Here is a 22,523-nt window from a genome sequence, read left to right on the forward strand (position 1 = left end):
AGGACAGGAGTACAAACTAGTTAATACTTCCTACTCTGATTCTGATTTAGTCCCTAGAGCAATGATTCTCAAACTTTTTGTGTCAGTTTCCCTTTACACTCAAAAATTATTGGTGACCTTGGGGACTTCCCCAGCAGTCCAGGGGTTAAGACTCCGGCTTCCACTGCAGGGGGTGCGGGTTCGATCCCTGGTCAGGGAACTAAGATCCTGCATGCCGCACGGCGCGGCTAAAAAAAAAAAAAAAAATTATTGGTGACCTCAAAGAACTTTTGTCTATGTGGATGACATCTTTTGAATATTTACTGTATTAGAAATTTAAATGGATAAATTTTTAAATGTTTAGTTTGAAATGATCTAAAATAACAATAAAAATATGTTAACATAAGTAGCATTTTTTATGAAAATTGTATTTTCCACAACACGACAAAAATAAGTGAGAAGGGTGGCATTCTTTTTTATTTTTGAATATCTTTTTAATGTCTGGCTTAATAGATGACAGCTGGGTTTTCATATTTGTTTCTGCATCCATCTGTTACAATATCACACATCACATTGCCTCTGGAAAACTGTGAGAGAATGAGAGTGAAAAAGGCAAACCATGTTTTTGTATTATGAAAATAGTTTTGATCTCCCAGACTCTTTGAAAGAGTTTGAGGGACCCACAGAGGTCCCTGGACCACACTTTGAAAATCACTACCCTAGAGCTTTTCCTGAGAGAAAAAGCCAGAATTTACAAATATAGGAATGATGATGATAATAGTAATATTACTGATAGCTAACATTTATTGGGTGCTTACTATGTGCTATTCTAAGCACTCACAAAAACCTAAGAAGTGGTTACAATGATACTTTCCAGATATGGAAACTAAGGGCAAAGAAGTTAAGTAACTGGCCCAAGTTTACATAGCTAGTAAATGGTGGTGAAGCTGGGATACAAATGCAGGCAGCCCTGGCTCCAAAGCCTATCCTAACCACTGCACAATCCTGCCTCTGTAAGGGACAAAGGCCTGCAGTGAAATGACAAAGGGTTGAGTCATCCCGCTTATCCACCCCTTCTCCCTCCTCTCCCTGCCATTTTCGATTTCAATGCTCTTTTCTCTTTCCCTGCCTGTTTAGGGAACTCTTGTTTCTTTTCATTCTGCGGTAAGTCCTTATCCATTGCCTGTTGTTCATTATTCCCACCACTCCACAGAAACTGCTCTCTCTTGAGGTACCATCGACCTTATAATTACCAGACTCAGTGGCCAATTTTCAGTCTTCATCCTCCTTGCTCTTTAAGATATGGGATATTATTGACCATTTTCTTTTATATTAAAATGTTCCCCTCTGTTGGTTATTCTGACACCAGACACTTCTATTTCTTTTACCACTTATCCAATAAAGAATTTTTTAAAATGTTCTTTACAAGGTCCTCTTTCTTGGCCTGAACTGTAAATATCTTCATTCCTCAGTGTTCGGTCCTAGGCCCTTCTTTCTTCTCATTGTATAACTTCTCCAACTGCCACGTCATTCACCTCCATGGCTTTAATTACTAAATATATACTGTTGACACCCAAAGACATTATTTACAGCCCAGCCCTGTGTCATATGTCCAAATGATGCCTAGACATTCCTCAGACATCTCAAACTTAAGCCATCCAAATCCTAACCATTATCTCTCCCTTCAAACTGGCTGCTTCTCCTGTGGTCTCCAACCTGGGGAATTACACCACCATCTTCCGTGAGCCAAATGTTCTAAAATGACAATAAAAATATATTAACATAAGTAGCATATTTTTATGAAAATTAACTATATTTTCCACAACACAACAAAAATCAGTGAGAAGAGTGGCATTCTTTTTTATTTTTGAACATCTTCTTTTACCTCACCCTTAGGATCTGCCTCAGGGTCCAGTAGGTCCTGAAACATTTCTGAAACGTTCTAGCCCAGGCCCTCCTCTTCTCCCTCCTGGATAATGATACTGACCTCATTAGTCGTTCACTTCCTTCGAGTTCTGCTGTGGGCAGTTAATCCACAGCAGCCAGAGTTGCTGCCCCACGTGGCTCTAGGTACCATCACTCCATTGCAAGCTCTATTATTGGGGCTGGCTGGAGTTGTGCAGCACTGAGGCTTTGTATGCGATACTGTTGGAATGTGCCTTCTAAATCCCAGGCGTGACCATGTTTCTCCATATCCTGAAACCACTTCCATGATTCCCTGTTGCCTTCAGATTAAAGCCCAAACCCCGACAGTGTCCAGTTATTAAACTTACTGGTGTAAAACAATAACCATTTTGTTAGACTTGTGGATTCTGTGGGTCAGAGATTTTGGAAAGGAGGAACAGTTTGTCTCTGCTCCTTGATGTCTAGGGCCTTACCTGGGGGTGTCTCCATAGGCAGTGACTGGGCTCATTCATTCACGTGTATGGTGCTTGGGCTGGGGGAGAAGATTAGGACTGATGACTAGAGCACCTAAGCCCAGCCTCGCCTCGTGCTTTGGTTTCCTCTTAGCTTGGCAGCCTCAGGGTAGGAAGATTTCTTACATCATTTCAGAGTTCCAAGCGCAAGTGCTTCCACAAGGTGGAAGGTACACGGCCATTTATGGCAGCCTCTGAATTCACACAGTGTCACTTCTACTACATTCTGTTGCTTATGAACAAACTAGTCCAGATTCAAGGGGAGAGGATGTAGACATCACCGCTCAACTGGAAGAATGTCAGGTCACAGTGTAGATGAGCATGCGAGATGGGAGATACTGTGGCCGTCGGTAGAAAATACAATCTGCCACACAAACTACACCAAACGCCACCCACAAGCCCAGTCACTTCATTGACTCATCTCATTCACCTCACACATCCGATCCAGCGGTGTATCCTGCCAGTTCTGCCTTAAAAATATATCCAGAATCTAGTTACTTCTCAGCATCTTCACTGCTGCCACCTGGTTCAGGCCACCATCATTCCTTGTCTTACTGGTCTCCCTTGCATGCCTCTTGCTCCTCCTACAATTTATTTCCCACCCAGCAACTGAAGAAATCCTTTTAAAAAGAGGTCAAATCACCGCAGAGTAAAAGCCAAAGTCCTTACAATGGCCTGCAAGGTGCTACACAATCTACATTTCCACTTACCACCCTCACCTCATCGCTTACTACTCTCCCTCCCCTACTACTTTCCGGCCATGTGGGCCTTTTTTGCCTTCCTGAAATGTGCCAGGCATTTTTCCATCTCAGGACTTTTGTACTTTCTGTTCCTCCTAGTTAGAATGCTCTCCCCCCAATTATCCTTCACTTCCTTCAGATATTTGCTCGTGTCACCTTTCGAGTGATAGCCTCCCTGCCCAGGGCCACTGTATATAGTTGGGCTGTGACCAAAGGGACAAATAGGTCTTAAAATCCAGCCTCAGTACATGATACACGGGAGGCACTCAATAAATATTTGTTGAATAAATGGATGAATGAACAAAAGAACAAACTATTAAGTCAGACACGTATGACTCCTAATTCAGTATATATCCTTAAGGAGGAAGGGCCATTTCTTAACTTCATCTAGAGCACCTTCTCATGGTGTCAGGGCCTCGCATTATTATGCAGAGCTCTGTTGGTTTCTCTCCCCTTATTTGGCTTACAGATTGTGCTCATTCTGGCTTGCTGAGAAAAAGAAGCCCGGTGCCTCTTTAGGGCCCTTCCTCAGTTGCACAAAGCCTTGACTAAGGCTGTGGAGATTACTCTAACGCTCTTAATGATTGAATTATATTCTTAACTCAAAACCGCGTCTTCCTTGGTCTCTACAAGGGAGTAGGAAAAGGGGTTGTATTATCCTTGCTAAGAAACAAGATTATTCTCAACCATGCTATTGGGTCAACTGGTTAGCCATCTGGAAAAAAAATTTGTTGGATTTCCTACCTCTATTCCTAAATCAAATGGATAAATTCCAGGTTATTTTTGCACTTAAATGTAAAAAATTGAAACTAGTACAAAAAGAAAATACAGTGAATATATAGAAGAGAGAGATGTTTCTAAGCATACAGCAAAAGTCATAAATCATAAAGGAGAATAGATACGTTTGACTTACACTGGAATTTAAAAAGCTTCCATGTGGGCATTTAGGAATAAATACAGGTGAGGTAGATTATAAAGTAAAATAAGAGAATGATTAGCACAAAATTCTATATGATGATTACCTTTGGGGAGAAAGTTACCCAGCAATTTTGTTTCTATAAATTATCCTTTGGAATGAATAATACAAATTTCTAAAGATATATTTGCAAGAGTGTTAATACCAGTATTTTTATATCGGAAATAACACACTAAAGTTCATTAAAAGGGAACTGATTAAATAAATTATGACATACATACAAACACATATATTAAAGATGATGTTAGTCTAGATATATTAACGTGAAAAGATGCCCACAATATTTTTTCAAATGAAAAAAGGAAATTAGAGAACATCATGTGTACAGTGGTCCCATCTGTGTGTGTGTGTGTGTGTGTGTGTGTGTGTAGTTAAACTAAGAGAGAGGTATGTGGATGGAACTATTAATAGCGTTTATCCTTGGTATTTCTGGACATGTTTGGCTTCATTTTCTTAGTTTTCTGAATCATTGGATGTTTATTAACATAACATACAATTTTCTCAGTGACAGTTTTTAAAATTTGAAAAATATTAAAATAATATTTTCATTAATTAAAAAATAATTAAATATATCTCATTCCTGTCCACCCAGGATTTCCATATAGCCCGAGAAACATAGCACTCTCTGCACTTTTCTCGTTCTCTACCTTGAACCCATGCTGCCCACCCCCAACCCCCCAAACACACACGTGTAAGTTTGGGCCACTGTGTTGCATCTTGTTTCTTCTGGTAGAACTACATAATTTCCTGCCCCATAACTAGAGCCATTCTGAAAGCCCCAGTTGGCTGGACTCAGGGCATACTGCCCAATTTTTGCATCAGAAAGAATAATTGGGTGAAAGAAACAAATTATTCTAAAACATAGAGAATATTACTCAGCCATAAAAAGGAACAAAATTCGGTCATTTGTAGAGACGTTGATGGAACTAGAGACTGTCATACAGAGTGGAGTAAGTCAGAAAGAGAAAAACAAATATAGTATATTACTGCATATATGTGGAATCTAGAAAAATGGTACAGATGAACCAGTTTGCAAGGCAGAAATAGAGACACAGATGTAGAGAACAAACGTATGGACACCAAGGGGGGAAAGCCGGTGGGGGGGAGGGAGGTGGGGTGGTGGCGGGATGAACTGGGAGACTGGGATTGACATACATACACTAATATGTATAAAATAGATAACTAATAAGAACCTGCTGTATAAAAAAATAAAATAAAATTCAAAACAATAAAAATAAAACATAGAGAATAGCACAGAAGGGAGTCTAACCCTACTAAATGTTAAAATGTACAACAGAGCAGCTATAGTCAAAATAACACAGTATCCTTCTGTAAATTAGACTGTGATGAATGGAACAGAAGTATGTCAAAATTTAGTACATAACAAAAAGAGACACCACTGAAATAACTGAATAAGGATTACTTAATAAATGTTATCATGGTAAGTGTTGTATAGCCCAGAGTAACTTCCAGATGAATGAAAGAGTGAAAAACAAAAAAGTAGTAAAATATATTAAAAAGCAACGAAATAAAAGAGAAATTAGCATCAGATGCTGGAAGGAAAATCCTTGTAAGCATTGATGCAATAGAATAAATCTCGCCAGCCAATCAACTCTATGAAATTAAAAAATTTTCACTCAGTACAAAGGATATTACTAAGTTGCTGTACTTGAAATATATGTGTAGCAAATATGACTAATAAGGAGTTAATATGTACACCAATCATATCATTGGGTATATATTAAATACATCAAAACCTCAACACCTCTATAGATACACATTTTAAAAACTATACACAGTGAAAAGATGAAGGAAAGTTTTTTTTTTAATTTTTATTGGAGTAGCTATTATATAATTAGTGCTATGCTTGCCATTATGTGAGAGTACAAGATAATCACCACCATCAAGTAAGGGATCTCAGGGTGACAAGATTTATACACATGTAATACCTAAATAGCCATCCCAGGCTTAACACAATTTACAGGCCAAAATAAAACACACCTGGTAGCATGTACCGTAAAAATTTGAGGAATTTCAGGAATTCCTGTTCAGATGATGGAAAACCTCAAAGAAGAATCTTGGAAAGCATTAGCTTTTTTTTTTTTTTTTTTTTTTTTCAGCATTAGCATTAGCTGAAACAGGAAATTTTGCTCCTTTGGGCAAAGGGGCAGGTGGAAATTGTGGAGACCACAGTTTATTCCATTCCTATTTGTATGTCCTCTCTATGCCCCATAAAGTCTGAAACCTGTTGTTGTTCTTATTTATATTTTGGTCTTTTGCACTCACTGTGTGCTCTTCAAAGACAAGAACCAGGTCACATTCACCAGCGAGTCCCCAGCACCAAGTCTGTAGCTGGTGTAGAATAAATGGTCAGTAGGTAGATGCTGAATGGAAGGATGAATGGATGAGGCAGCATCACCTAGATCTGAGCCCTTGGAGACCCACAGACCATTCCTGTTCTTACCTCCTTCCTACATTTCCTGTTTAACTTTCCTCTCTACCATATAAGTATGCTTAATATATGTGTTGTTTGCCAGGATACAAGATGCAGATAAGTGCTGGGGAAGTAACAAATTAGAGTCACTTGTCCTACCTATTTCCCTAGGCCCTGAGGTCCTGGCTCTGCCAAGGGCTCCCTGCCCAGGGCCAGAAGCTGCTCTCTCTCTTGCCAGCTTGCTGTGCTGACAGCTCTAATTGATAAATGAACAGTCTGTGTTTCTATGTAGGCGAGAGGTTCTCAAAAGAGTATTTGGGCTCCTGCAACCCCAGGAAGGGAACACGATATTGTGTAATCAGAAACTACCACCTCAGCAGAAGAGGTCAGCCCTGGATTTTCTATTACAGGAGGGGTAAATTTGGAACCTGGAGGCACTCTTGGAATTTTGGTTCACAAAGTATCGTGGAACCCTTCTGATCGTTGGGAATGTGGACGAGCTTTGCTCTCAGAATGCAAGTTCCTATATAAACATAAAGGCTTGCGAAAGATAAATTGGGTAGTGGCGGTGTTTATGGGCTCATATTCACAACATGAATCTTTAAAGTTCATCCATAAATAGATACTTGTTGGACATGTGCATGTGAGGTAGAGAAATCAAGAATTCTAAAACATGACCATTAAAGAGGTGGCAATTTTATTGAGGAATAAATCAGGCAGTCACAACATGTAATTAAAAATGCCAGGCTAAAAATAAGGATCACGTAATAGATGCAAGCACTCAGGAGAAGAAAAAAATCATTACTCCCAATGTGCTTAAAATAGATGAATTTGCAAATGAATATTTAGATCATTGAAATCAGGATAGACCTAGGAAACTTCTGGAGAAATTCGGAAACTATCAATATTTTATCAGCCAGCTCTAACCTCAAGTTTATTCTGCAAAGTCTCTTTATGTTAAAGATTTTTGGCCAAAAGTTTCTGGTCAACACTAATAATTGATAATATGTTCACCCTCATAGTCTTGATTTCTCATTAGTATAATCATTTATTACATGGTTGTATTTTAGTTTCTGATTGGTCCATTTATAAAAGCTAATGTTTTAGCCTTCTTGTTTTTAACTTTTATTAAGAAAAATATTTAAACAGAAAAGTAGAAAGACTAGTATACCGAACAGTCATATTCTCATTACTTGAGTCCAAAACTAGTTAACATTTTGTCGTATTGACTTTACCAATATGTATATATGTGTGTATTGCTAAACCATTTCAAAGTTAATTTCAGTTATCATGAGAGTTTATCCTTAAATATTTCATCTTGTAGCTCTAAAAAATTAAGAATATTCTCTCTATTAACCACAATACCACCATTACGCCAACAAAATGAACGATAATTCCCTAATGCTATCATCTAGTACACATTCATATGTTCCCAACTATTCCAAATGTATTCTACAGCTGATTTAGCTTGTTTTTTAAATGCTCATTGAAATCATCATTACCATTAAATTACTACTGTTAGTATCACTTGTATTCTTAATTACATAATATCCCCTCCTATTTTGTGTTAGGCTTACGCCTAACACAAAAGAACTCTGGGTATCTCAGCCCTCTTTACAAGTCCTGGCTAGACTCCTTTCCGCATTTTTGGCCTTTGTTCCTCACCTTCCTTTCACCTGGCTTCAAACTTTTAAATTTTGTCTGATTTTTGTCATCTCTCCGAACTGACACCATTGCCATCTTCAGTCTTGGCTTTGGCTCTCTTCTGGACTGCTTTTGGACCCTGCTTTGGATCTCTTTCTCTCAGCTGTTCTACTTTGCTTGACCAAACCGGTGCCAACATTGGCCAAACTATGCCGCTGAGGTCTACTGGGGTCCCCATCTAGGGAGATGGGACACTTTTGCATTTAGCTCATGGCGAGTGGGTTAGAGGGGATTTCAAGCACCATGGAGGATCCGATGATCATAGTTCAGCCCATGCCAGTCTTGCCCTGTATTTGCTGTTGCTGACCACTCTTCCATGGCCTCATTCCTGCTCCTATCTCTCCATCTGGCATCTTCAAATTGATGCTTCATTGAACTATATGTTTGGTACTATGCTCCAGGCTCAACTACAAAAAGGGTTTTTCTGCATTCCAGTTGTACTTGGGCAGAGTCTTCCTTCTTAGAGTAGATAGAGAAGGGCCAGATCAGGACACACAGGTGCCCAGCGAAGCTAATGATTTGATGCTCCATTAAATCAATGCTTAAGGAATATTTGTTTGATGTTTCTTTAGAGGAAGAGTTATGTACTGTGTGGAGAGGCATGGAGAAGGACTATAGGTGTCACATACCACTTGCACATTTGACTCAACACAACAAAGGTTTGCAGTTAACTGGCCCCACTCTTCTTAAAAAATAGTTGGAGAGAAGAGATGAGGCAATATTGCTGAGGTTGAAATGGAGGGAGGGGCAGGGAGAGAGGACAGTGACCCATATCACTTCATTCCAGCTGGTTCCTGGGGCAATGTGTCCAAAGCCAGCTACTATTAGTCCCATGCTGCCCACACTCTCTGAGTCCCTTGGCCTCTCTAGACAAGACCAACAACCAGAGCATCTCCTGAAGGACACATGCCTGCTATCCACCAACATTGCTTGGCCCCATGGGACCCCAGCTCCCCTGCCACTTCAATGCCAGAGATCCCAGATGTATACAACCTACAGGGAGGCTGAGGAGCTGCCCCGTTATCACCACCCTCCCTAGTAAAGTGCCCAGTTGAACTTGTGCCCAGCCTAAGTTCTTGCCAAGCAGCTGCATTCCCTCTTCTAGCCTGAAGCTGAAGCTCTTCTCACAAACCCTAACACCAATTTCCCAGCAAGACTCCAATGATCTTTGTAAAGAACTCCCACCAAGACTACCAAGGCCTCAAAATAATTTATCATCATATCTAGGGGCATTGATATTACTAATGCTCATTCACTCCTTTCCTACTCTGAAAGCACCACAGTTGACTCATTCAGAAGGCAGTGTGACTTGTTAGGTCCCTGAAAGTTGCTCTATAATCCAGATGCTGCGGGCTTTAATCTCTGCCTTGACCTTAGCCAGTCTGGTATTTCATAGACTCTTAGCTTATTACAAAGTTATGGGGGCAACTGTATCTCATGGGGGATGTCAGGTCTGGTAACCTCAACTCTGTGCCCATTTCTCATGGAAGATAACCCCAGTGGAGGTCAAATATTATCCCAGGAAATGGAATTCCAGCCTAAAATCAGCTTTTAGTCACGGTTTCCTAAGGGACCCACATCTGAGGCTAAGACACACATACCATCATAGCCTGTAGCAGCTGCCACATGCAGGGAGCTCTGTTCACACCAGGCAGGCCGCCTCTTTTTAATGCTCTGAGTTTTCAATCTCATACACTCTAGACAGCCAAAACTGCCTGTGTTCAAGGAGCATGTGTTCAGGTTGATGCTCTGTCACCGTGCTTCTTGGCTAGCTTTAACTAGCCCTGAATATAGCCTATAAAGTACAGAATCAAAAATGACATCCTGTGCATTACCGCTATGTGAGACTTTCATCCTGAAGTCAAGGAATGTGTGGGAAGCGTGAGGAATTCATGCATCCTTTCCAACTCCCAGTGCTTCCTTTCATGCTTCTGACCCAACCTCCTATCGTGGACATTTTCCATATTAACCCCTATCTGTGCCTCCACAGCCAATCTGTTAATCAATGAGGTCATCTTCCTTCAGAGTCATTTGACTTCTGACCTAGCCGCCAGTTCGCCTCCCAGTTTAGAAGGGTACATCCTTGTCTACCTGAACACTGCCCACCAAACACAGTGATGACCAAACAGAGCATCTCATTCAAAGGCTCAAAGGAAACCTACTATCACCATCAGTGTGCCTCTGCAGAGCTCCTCGTCCCTGCAGGGTTTATGTTCAGCTCTCTAGACAGAGCACTCCCACCATGTTTCCACATCCCCCTGCACTACCAACCTGCATAGTCATGATGCTTCCACTACTCTCATGTCCACTTGACCTGGAGCCTTCAAATCCACCAGACCAGCCTGTGGGTCAGAACTGAGAGAATAAGAAAGACAAGGATTGCTCACTTCAATTCGGTTCCTTCCCTAGGAATTAACTAGCATCCTCAATTTTACTTCCAACCTGTTTTCATCCCAGCTCTCCTCAGCTCTTGATTCTTGACTTTGCCATCATCTGAGGCTCTGTTCCTGCCCTTTGTTTCCACTGAATGAACCTGGTTTTCTGGGCTTGACCCATCAACTTATTAAAGACTCGGCCTTGTACTCACTGCTCTGGTACATCAGCCATGATAGGTAAGGTCAGACTGTGGTAACAAACAATCCCAAGATCTCAGAGCCTTAATATAACAGAAGTTTGTCACTCATTCTCTATGTCCAGTGTGAGGTGGCAGGGGGATGTGCTCATTGTAGTTACTCAAAAGACCCAAGCTGATGGAGGCTCCGTCTCAACACCTGTTACATGATCACTGTGGTAGGAAGAAGATGTGGCATATAATATGCTGGCTCGTCAGACGCCTGTTCAGAAATAACACATATTGCTTCCATTTACATTTCATTGGCCAAAGCAAATCACATGTCCATGCCTAACTTTAAAAGGGAAGGAAAAGTACAATCTACCATGAGTCTAGAAAAAAATACTGGAGTATTTGTTAATGATCTTAACGAGAGGCCCAGGACCTATTTGCTATGGCCCATTTGGTTGTCACCCCTAGTCAAGACCCATCCAGTGCCCCAGGCCCCTCTATCTTTGTTCTTGGAAGAAATTTCCATTCTTTCACCCCTATTCATTCATCCTGCATTGGCTCTACAACCTGGCTCCTGCTCTCTGCGTTTCCCCTGAGATGAGCTCCCAGGTATAGGATCCCTACTTTTGCCTCTCATTCTGGTCTCTACCTTTTGGCTTCAGCCCACATAAAAATCAGAAAGACTTGCTCTGCCCGCATGTCATGCCTGGAACCCACCAAAGCTAGACTAGTGCTTGTCTGTCCCCCTTCTGACAGTGGAGGTTTAGCTACTCAGAGGCCCAGACTTGCAGCTGGAGGACAAATACCAAAGCTGTGTCCAAGGAAGGGTGCCAGGGCTGAGGAACTTGGCCAAATCTAGCCATCATGCAAGGAGCCAGAGCCAAGAAATAGGATCCTGAGACAAGGTCAGGGAGCTGGGGAACATGAGAGCAAAAACCAGCAGGGTGAACACTGCAAATAGAAACTCCGTAAACAGGGTCCCATATTCACACCTTATGGGTTTCTAATTAAATCTCTTTAATCAAACTAATGCCTATGCATGTTTTACAAAATCAGTTGGTTTTCCAGGGCTTCCAGTGAAAATCACCAGTCCCCTCCTCCATCCTTGAGGCAACTTTTTCAACCTTTTTACCTTTTCTTTTGGTGTATCCTCATGTATTAATAATTTGGTTATATATTTATTCTTGGATTTTTTTTTTTTTTTAGTTTTAGACTATCTATTTAGTCTATCTAATGCCTTTCCACTGTGAAATAAGGGGGATTAGCTCTCTTATGCCACTCACTACATACTTTCCCTCTCCCCGTCTTCCCAGTGTGAATCCATAATCAGTGCCAACATGATTCTGACTATGTAAATATTGTCATAGAGGCAACAGGGCATAATAAGAGTAAGAACTCTGGAGGTAACAGTATCTGGATTTGAATCCTGCCTCCACCCCTAGCTGTGTGTGATAGGCTAAATAATGTCTCCTCAAAGATGCTGATACTCTAATTTCCAGAACCTGTGAATATTTTACTTTACATGGTAAAAGGGACTTTGTAGCTGTGATTAAGTTAAGGATTTTGAGATGGAGCAATTATCCTGATTACCAGGTGGGCCCAGTGTAATCACCAGGGTCTTATTAAGAGGAAGGCAGAAGAATCAGAGTCAGAGAGAGAAGAGGTGAGGATGGAAGCAGAAGTCAGAGGGAGAGAAAATGCTACACTGCTGGCTTTGAAGATGGAGGAAGGGGCCACGAGCCAAGGAATGTAGGTGGCCTCCAGAAGATGGAAAAAACAAGGAAATGGGCTCTCCCTTAGAGCCTCCAGATAGAACACAGGCCTGCAGACACCTTGATTTTAGCTCATTGAAACTTATTTTGGACTTCTAGACTCCAGAACTGTAAGATAATAAATGTGTATTGTTTTAAACAATTAAGTTTGTGGTAATTTGTTACAGCAACAAGAGGAAATGAACACACTGTGTGACAAGGTATTTAACCTCTTTGTCAAAGATTTCTTATTGGCAAAATGAGCTACTGTGAGGATTAAATGAGTTAATAAATGTAAAATATTTAGAATAGTGCCTGGCACATAGTAAGTGCTATGTGTGTATTTGCTATTATCGTTTGTAGCTAAGCCACCAAGAGTAGTATAATTATGTGCCTTTTCTTTTGTCTTTTTCTCACACTTATAATTCCCTCTTAGTCTTCTATGAATTTATCACTAACTAATCCGCAGCTATAAAATTGCCTGTTGATATGGCCATACATATAGCTGACATATCCATTCCATTTTTTTCTGGGAGACATCACTCCTGGAGTCCCAATTTCTCTTCTTCACTGCAAGCAGGTTGCTCTCTAGGCCTGTTGCACAGCTACTGCCCCTTCATTGTCCTTTTCGGGATTCCCTTCATTTTTCTCTTCTGTTAGATCTCCTGCTTTCCTTGGTTCTGTGTCTTCCTCTTTCTTCTTCTTCTTATGTTTTTAATTAATTTATTTATTTATTTGTTTATGGCTGTGTTGGGTCTTCGTTGCTGTGTGCGGGCTTTCTCTAGTTGTGGTAAGTAGGGGCTACTCTTCGTTGCAGTGCGCAGGCTTCTCATTGTCATGGCTTCTCTTGTTGCGGAGCACGGGCTCTAGGCGCGCAGGCTTCCGAGTAGTTTAAACCACTCTGGTTTAAAGCTTTGTCTGATTAAGTAATTTAAACAGAGCCTACAAGGAATGCTTAGCTCCTTCAGAAAAAAAATTACTTGTCTGCCTACTAGCCTCCACTGTACCCTCCAGAAACACACTTTCAAGCGTTGAAAGAACACTATCAACAGAGAAAAGGCAACCCACAGAATGGAAGAAAATATTTGCAGATCATATATCTGATAAGAGATTACTGCCCAGATACATACAGAGCTCATACAGTTCAAAAGCAAACAACAACAACAACAAACCAGCCTAAATTTAAAATGTGCAAAGAACTTGTATAGATATTTCTCCAAAGACATACAAATGTCCAAAAAGCACATGAAAAGATGCTCAACATCACTAATAATTAGGACAATGCAAGCCAAAACCACGAGATACCACTTCACATTCATTAGGATAGCTATTATATTATAAAAAAAAAAAAAAAAAAACAGAAAATAGAAAGTGTTGGCAAGGATGTGGAGAAATTGGAACCCTTATGCACGGCTGGTGGGAATGTAAAATGGAGTAACCTCTGTGGAAAACAGCAGTTCCTCCAAAAATTAAACATAGAATTATCATATGATCCAACAATTCTGCTTCTGCATATATACCCAAAAGAATTGAAAGAATGAAAGAACTTGAACAGATATTTGTACAATCATATTAGCATTACTCACAATGCTCAAATTCTATTGGCAGATGAATGGATCAACAAAAGGTGGCATATATATATGCAATCAAATACTATTTAGTTTTAAAAAGGAATGAAATTCTGATGCATGCTGTAATGCTATACAACATGGGTGAACCTTGAAGACATTATGCCTACTGAAATAAGCCAGACACAAAAGGACAAATATTGTATGATTCCACTTACACAAGGTATCCATAGTAGTCAAATTCATAGAGCAGAAAATAGAATGGTGATTTCCAGTAAATGAGGGAAGGGGAGGATGGGAAGTTATTGGTCAATGGGTACAGAATTTCAGTTTGGGATGATGAAGTCATTCTGAAGATGGACAGTGTCGATGGTTGCACAGCAATGTGAATATACTTAATGCCACTGAACTGTATACTTTTAAATTTTTATTTATTTTACTTTTGGCTGCATTGGGTCTTCGTCGCTGCTCGCGGGCTTTCTCTCGTTGCGGCGAGCAGGGGCTACTCTTTGTTGCGGTGCATGGGCTTTTCATTGAGGTGGCTTCTCTTGTTGCGGAGCAAGGGCTCTAGGAACGAGGGCTTCAGTAGTTGCAGCACGTGGGCTCAGTAGTTGTGGTTCGTGGGCTCTAGAGTGCAGGCTCAGTAGTTGTGGTGCACGGGCTTAGTTGCTCTGCAGCATGTGGGATCTTCCTGGACTAGGGATTGAACCCATGTCCCCTCCGTTGGCAGGTGGATTCTTAACCACTGCGCCACCAGGGAAGTCCCTGAACTGTATACTTAAAATGGTTAAAATAGTAAAAATTTGTTATGTGTATTTTACCACAGTAAAAATAAAAGAAATACCCTTAAAGAATGAAGATTTATCACTAGGACAGCAGTGGGATGTGGGGAAGGGTTGGTGGACTCCTCTTGTCTCCCTCTCTCCAGATGACACCATCCCCTATAACTACATGACTGGTTATTGTCTCCTTTCTGTCCCTATGGACTCCTATCTAGTCTGTATACTACCACCAAATATCCACAAAGCTACCTCCCCCTTGTCTTTTGGCTTCCATAGTTTCTGATAAGAAGTCTGATGTAGTTCTTGTCTCCCCCTCCCCACCTCCACCATGTGATGTACCTTTTTTCTCTATCTGCTTTTAAGACTTTATCATTACTGATATCCAGTCACGAAGTTATAAAAGACAGTGTCAGTAGTATGGAGGGAAGCAACAAGAGCCCACCAACTCTTCCCCACATCCCATTGCTATCCTGGCAATAAATCTTCATCCTTGAAGAGTACTTCTGATTGTGCAAGGACACCATACTGACCTGAAGACTCTGTTTTTCAAAGCTGTGGATCATGTAAGTCCCTCTCTCACTATGCACCTGAAGCCACCTTAGGAAAATAAGCAGTGGAGGGTATGGGGAAGTCATCTTGGAGACAGATTTTTTTTTTCTAAAAGAGACGTGTTTCTTGTAAGATCTATTTATTTAATCAGATAAAGCTTAAAACCGGAGTACACAATCCTAAAAGGATATATACCTAATAACCCAAGTTGGAAATGCAAGAAGCAATATGACTAGTGATTCTAGAGTTGTGCAGCATAATGGCCCTGGGGATGGTACCCTCTTCCCTTTTCTTCACCTTATTCATGTCTCTGTTCAATGCTCCTTCCTCAAACAGCTCTTAAACTATTAAACCTAAAACAGCCATTCCCTTAACCATTTCTTAACCCTGCTTTATTTTTCTTTGTAGTGCTTAGTCAAAGCATATTTTATTGTTTAAAAATTTTTTTTAAATTTTATATTGGAGTATAATTGATTTACAATGTTGTGTTAGTTTCAGGTGTACAGCAAAGTGATTCAGTTATACATCATATATGTATATCTATTCTTTTTCAAATTCTTTTCCCATTTAGGTTATTACAGAATACTGAGTAGAATTCCCTGTACTATACAGTAGGTCCTTGTTGATCATATATTTTATAGATAGTAGTGTGTACATGTTAATCCCAAACTCCTAATTTATCCCCCCCACCACCACCACCTTTCCCCTTTGGTAACCATAAGTTTGTTTTCTTAATCTGTGAGTCTGTTTGGTAAATACATTCATTTGTACCCTTTTTTTAGATTCCACATATAGTGATATCATATGATATTTGTCTTTGTCTGACTTACTTCACTCAGTATGCTAATCTCTAGGTCTATCCATGTTGCTGCAAATGGCATTATTGCACTCTTTTTTATGGCTGAGTAACATTCCATTGTATATATGTGCCACATCTTCTTTATGCATTCATCTGTTGATGGACATTTAAGCTGCTTCCATGTCTTGGCTATTGTAAATAGTGCTGCAATGAACATTCAGGTGCATGTATCTTTTTGAATTATGTTTTTCTCAGGGTATATGCCCAGGAGTGGGATTACTGGTTCATATGGTAGCTCTATTTTTATTTTTTCAAGGAACCTCCATACTGTTCTCCATAGTGGCTGTACCAATTTACATTCCCACCAAGAGTGTAGGAGGGTTCCCTTTTCTCCACACCCTCTCCAGCATTTATTGTTTGTAGACTTTTTGATGATGGTCATTCTGACTGGGACATTTTATTATTTATTGGTTACTTGTTTATTGTCAGTTTCCTCAGCTAGAGAATAAGCACCCTGGGTGCATCTTCATTGTCTTGTTCATATCATATACCCAGAGCTTAGATCAGAGCCTGGAACGTCATAGCATATGCTCAATAATGTTTGTTAAATGAATGAATTTATTTAATTATTTATGTATTTACTTATTATATTTAATATATTACGTATATTTATTTAATTACTGTATTATTTAATGAGCTTACTTAGCTGTTCTTGTCATTTTTATCATGTATCCACTCATTTTGCAATCACTTACTAAGCTTCTACTTTGTGTTATGTACACAGTTAACATGAGAGGTGGGGAGAGACAAAGATGTGTAAGGATTTCCATAAAGAAATCCCCACTTCCTGAAGGATAAAATTCAAAGTCCTTCGCAAGCAAAGATTGGACACCGTAAATCCAAGGGGATAGTAAGGTTTTATACATTTTTTAACATTCAGGAAGCTAGATTTGTCTCTAGAAATGTGAAGAGTGCCTCTGCTTCCCTCCAGCCCCTCCAAGGAGCCCAACTCCCCAAATTTCCTCAACGGAGGGCCGCACCGTGTCCCAGTCAGCCTTGCTCAAAGCGCCTCCCTTGGTAATTGACAGCTGAGGGGAAACCCACTGAGGCCCGCCTCCACGCCCCTCCGTGCTAGGCTGAGTGGCGCAACCCAGTGGGAGCGGCTGCTGGCTCAGCCAATGGAAGAAAACGGGAGCAAGGGCCTCTGTAAACAAACCCAGAGGTGCTGCGCCTTGGGCTCCTCCCCTACGTGGGGGCCCGAAGGATCCTTGGCCCAATGCCTATACTGGACTAGCGTAGCGTCCTTTCAGCCAATCAGAGCTGGTGTCTCTCTCAAGGAGGTGCTCCACCCCGAGGGGAAGAACTCAGGGAGCGAAAAGACAGACATTAACACCAATCAGAAGCTGGAACTTCTGAGGGAGTGGGCGGGAACTGCTCCACATTTAGGCCAATAAGCAGCACACGTGCCCTTCTAGGTGACTGAGCGGCATCCTCGTTGGTCCAATAGACGAATGGGGCGGTGCCCAACAACCAATGGCTTGGGTTCGGGGGCGGGGTGAGGACCAGTGTGCAGCAAGAGGTAACCTAGCGAGTGATAGCGGCGCTCCTCGGGTGCTGTGGCTCACGCTTTGGTACTACAGGCCGAGACTGTTCTGGCGACGGCGATCTCTGCGGCGACGGCTCAGGTTCTCGGAGGAGTAGCAGAGTACGGTCTGGAGGAGGGGCTTCTGGTCAGCCCAGGTGGGCTCGGGGAGGGGAGCCGCGGGAAGCGCCGCTCTCCCGGCTCTGGGGGCACCCTGCGCCTCTCTTTCCGCTGCCGTCCGGGCTGTGAGGGGTGGGGCGCGCCTCCCCGAGCTCCTGTGAGGAGGGTAAGCCGGCGGGTCCCACGTCGTGGCCCTCGGCGAGAAGGGGCATCCGCCGGCGTCAGTCCCTGCCCCTCGGGGGCGCTAGGCGGTCTTTAGTCCCTTTCTCCCCGCACCGGCGCGCTATTCTTCCTCCGCCCCCAACTCCCCTGACCCCCACTCAGCCCCCTTCTAATACTCGGACTGAAGTTTCTGGCTTGCGAGTCCCTTTACTGCCCGTGTGCAACACTGCCAGGCACATTGACCAGTGCTGCCTCCTGCCGTCCTCCTCCCGGAGGTGGGAAGGGGGAGGAGTTGCGCATTTTCGCCCCTCCCCCATTCGCGGGTCCCCCTGCATTATTTGCGTTTCTTAAACTCCCTGTGCTTCCCGCGTTACTCTAACCTTCATTCTTGATACCTAATTTGAGTTAGGGACCTTGGCCACTTGTCTTCATCCTTCCCTTAAGCGAGTGAGCCCTTTACTCCCTCCCATCCCCTAAATTTCATCTTCATCTCTCATGGAAACTAACATTTTCTACTTGCCCCTTCCAGGCTGCTGGAAGGTGAACACAAGAGAGGCAGAATACACTGTAGAGGGAGCTTTTCAAGGTTGGGGACTTTAATCGGTTTTGTTAATGATAACCCATTCTTCCCTTCCTGAAAATGGCATTGATCATTATATCCTTTCTAGAATCTGTCCCATTTTAGTTGTTTTGGTGATAATTTTTGAAAATGCAAATGAGAAGGGTTTACTGGAAGCAAGAAAATTTAAAATGTATTATTATTATTTTTTTAAGTAGGTAGAATTGGATTATACTTTAAACAACTTAACTGGGGTGTCCGAGAGTTTGCAGTGTAAGTAAGGGCTTGACCACCCTACTTTGTCATGAAATATAGGACATGCTTTAGCTGTACGGCGCTATGTGATTTGATCACACCCAGCCTATGGATAATATAGCATTAAATCTGTTTAAAAACAGCACTCTCTATTCCCCTTTCACAGAGAATTTGTATTCACCTTCATAGTATATCAGTTTGGGTTTCAATAGGGTTGGTTGTAGCCATATGTTTCTAGATAAAAGTATAAATTATGTTGTGCCTAAATAAAATATGCCAAGAATTTTATGGGGAAAAAGTAACATCATATTCAGTTTTGATTGAGACTTAGAGTTTTGAAAATATTAATTTAGATGTTGGACAGTGAGGATTTTGTTTGAGGAGATGGAGGAAATGGAAGTACTGGGAGAAGCCTGATAGGTCCTTTACCCTGTGTGCAGGGGGGGGAAGAGGGAAGAAAGAAAACACACGTGTACAAAGCCTAGTAGATTCTAACTGTGCTTAGCTTCATGACTTTACATAAATCGCAGTAGTTTTTCCTAGTTCTTAGTGGGGAAATGTAAGCAGTGAGTTTAACGTCACGTCCACTGTGTTTTGGCCAGAATTTTGCAAGCTTTTGTGAAAAATTCTTATTGTTTTCCTTATTCTATTTGTGACATATATATCAATATGCCTCCTTGTATTTTACTATGTTAAGACTGTATCTTGTATATAAAGAAATAAGTCTAATAGAGTGAATTAAAAGGAGTCTTTACTCTAAAGAGGCAGCATTGTCTAAAGGACCATATGTTTGAGCCCTGTTAATACAGAAAATCACACTGAAAAGAGGAAGATCTTAAAACTAACAAATGTCCAGATGTCTAGAACAACAACAAAAAAATTATGACAGAATTATTAGCAGTCATCAACTAAAAGTCCAATGAGTTGGTCACTATTGTGAGTTGGTATAAGGCTGCAGTTGAAAACCAAAGTTCAGTCTTTTCAGGTATGTTTGTGCTTAGTAATTACTCGTTTGCAAATTTAGAGCACTATAGTTATGATTTCTTCTAGAGACCTTGTCTTTAAGGAGCTCATAGTGTGATGGAAGAGAGACCTGTAAACCAAGAATTAAATGCAGAGGGAGAGCTTCTGCAGTATAAGGTGTGTACAGGGCAAAGAGAAGCACTGTGGCCTGGTGTTCTGTCCTCATCTCCTACTGCTCTAGACTTTCTAAAGTGCTGTTTCCCAAACTACCTGTTTATTTCACATACCTGGGCCTTTCTCTGTAGGTACTGTTCTCTCTTCTTGAAAGCCTCTTCCACGTCTTATGTGCCTGGTGGGGTTCTATTTCAAAATCTTCTTGAAGCCTCCCACTGCCTACCCTCCATCCAAATAATTATTTTCTGTAATTTTTTGTTACCTTGTTATAAGTAATTACAGTTGATTCTCATTATTCATGGTGATTATGATCTATAAAATCACGCAGAACACTAAATTAGTGAATATTGAACCATTGCTCCTAGGGAAAATATGTACATTTCTCACATAGATTTAATCTTAAATCCTAAATACAACTCATCCTGGCAGATTCTATTTCTTTATTTTACAAAAGAGAAAATGAGGTGCAGAAGTGTTAAGTGACTTGCCTGAGGCCAACCCCTAAGAGGTGCCAGAGTTAGGATTCAGACCCTACTGGCCCATGAGCCAGAGCTTCCTGCACTACGCTGCACTGCCCCCTACTGTCTGTGTCCTTAGTCATCCCCATGAGAGCTGAAACTAAAAAGCAGAGCACTGCCTAGTTCGACCTTAGCTGGGAAATGTACTCAGGGGTGACTCAAAATTTTTGACACTCTGTGCATGTCCATGAATGACTGTGAAAGCATCATCAGTACTGATTTGGGGGTTACAAATAAATTTTAGCAAATAAGCAAATTCACAAATACGGGATCCACAAATAATGAGTATCAGCTGTACTTGTAAATAAGCCCTGGAATCTATTTCATGGTAACTTTCCCTGCAATCCACTGTAGAATGTGCCTTTAGCTTCTTTGAGAGTTCATTCTCTTATTCATTTGTTCAACAAATATTTATTAAGCATTTACTATAAGCCAGGCTCTGTTTTAGACTGTGGTGAACAAACTAGCGATTAAGCTGCTGCCCGGGACTTCTCTGCTGGTCCAGTGGCTAAGACTCACACTCCCAATGCAGGGGACCTGGGTTGGATCCCTGTTCAGGGAACTAGATCCCACATGCTACAACTAAAGATCCCACATGCCGCAACTAAAGATCCTGCGTGCTACAACTAAAGATTCCATGTGCCACAACTAAAGATCCCGCACCGGCAACGAAGATCCCGTGTGCTGCAACTAAGACCTGACGCAGCCAAATAAATAAATATTTTTTTTAAAAAAAGCTGCTGCCCTTACAGATGTTAAATTTGAATAAGAAAGACAGACAGCTAACAGTCTGGAGCTCAGGAGAGAGGTCTAGTTTGGAATTAGAGATTAACTTGACCAAGGTGAAACCCTTTGTGGTCCCTCCCACTTCACATCCCCTAGCATACTGATTTCCAGAACATTTCTGTTCTACTCTGCATACACTCTTTTGAGCCTCTCTACTTGTTATTAGTTGATTTTGAGGCCATTTACCCATGTAACTGGCAGGATATTCTAGAAGAATCATACTGATCTGGTCTTTAATTTCTGCCTTTGCCGCCTACCAACTGAGTGACTTTAGTCAAACTGTTGAACTTTTAAAGCCTGTTTCCTAATTTCAAAAGTGGTGATCTGATGTGCTAGGCCCTTGTGGGTTGCAAGGAAGAGACACACATATTACTTTTGATGATGAGGGTTTAATGTAAACTAGAATGGGATATCATCTTAGCCACCATATTGTCCCTTGGCCCTAGTGCTTTCACAACCTTACAGAACAATAACTTAGCAGTATTTAGGATAGGATTTAAGCTCTGGAGACCTACCTTCTTTTACTCTGTTCACCCAACATTTGTGTTTTCTAAGAGAGAGTATCTGATTGGATTGGTTTGTCACCTACTAAAATGGAGAACCCCTGTTGAGCAGAATATTGAACCAGGCCATGTCCTAGGTGATCTCCCTCAATTTCAACCTGTAGATTGTTCTTAGTTAGAGCTCTGAGTCTGGTCCAGGAGTTTGTGGCCAAAGAAGTAGCATTAATTTCATGTATTATCTATGACACAGACTGTAGCATATATAAAAAGAACCCCTTGGAGACAGTTCCTTCAGAAAACAACTGAATATAGAGTGGTCCTTAGAGTTTTTCGTGGACTTCTGTCCAATTCAGATACCTATCTAACATGGTCATAGACAGTGTTTAATAAAGCACCTAACAAAGTACCTGACACACGTCAAATATTGCATAGATATTCCTTTTGGTATTGCATTTAACATTATTATAGTGTGGTTATTTGTTCACGTGGCTGTCTTCCTTACTAGACTGTGCTCCACCCGGGAGGGTTAACATCTTCATCCTCTATCTTTGGCACTTAGTTCAGTGCCTGATACATGGTAATAAATGTACAAATGTCTAACTTGAGGAATTCCCTCACTCTTCCTAAAAGGATGGAAGG

General features: G+C 41.3%; 1 protein-coding gene and 1 long non-coding RNA gene across 4 annotated transcripts in view; one reads left to right on the forward strand and one right to left on the reverse strand.

Moving 5' to 3' along the window:
- Positions 1-434: 434 nt before the first annotated feature.
- Positions 435-17,709, reverse strand: LOC309611683. Its single transcript, XR_014234671.1, has 2 exons — positions 1,233-17,709; positions 435-566 (listed from the first exon to the last, which is right to left on the reverse strand). It is a non-coding gene; the product is annotated as an uncharacterized lncRNA (long non-coding RNA).
- Positions 17,710-17,843: 134 nt separating this feature from the next.
- PAIP2B (poly(A) binding protein interacting protein 2B) overlaps positions 17,844-22,523 on the forward strand; it is a 47,811-nt gene continuing 43,131 nt past the window's right edge. The window contains exon 1 of one of the 3 annotated variants that reach the window (XM_082356445.1): positions 17,844-17,967. The gene's annotated coding sequence lies outside the window, so the exon portion shown is untranslated. Of the gene's footprint in view, positions 18,003-22,523 lie in introns of all 3 variants that reach the window. The other 2 variants (XM_082356443.1, XM_082356444.1) reach the window with 2 other exon arrangements.

The sequence above is a fragment of the Balaenoptera borealis genome, assembly GCF_965194805.1.
Source record: "Balaenoptera borealis genome assembly, chromosome: 15".
Lineage (NCBI taxonomy): Eukaryota > Metazoa > Chordata > Mammalia > Artiodactyla > Balaenopteridae > Balaenoptera > Balaenoptera borealis.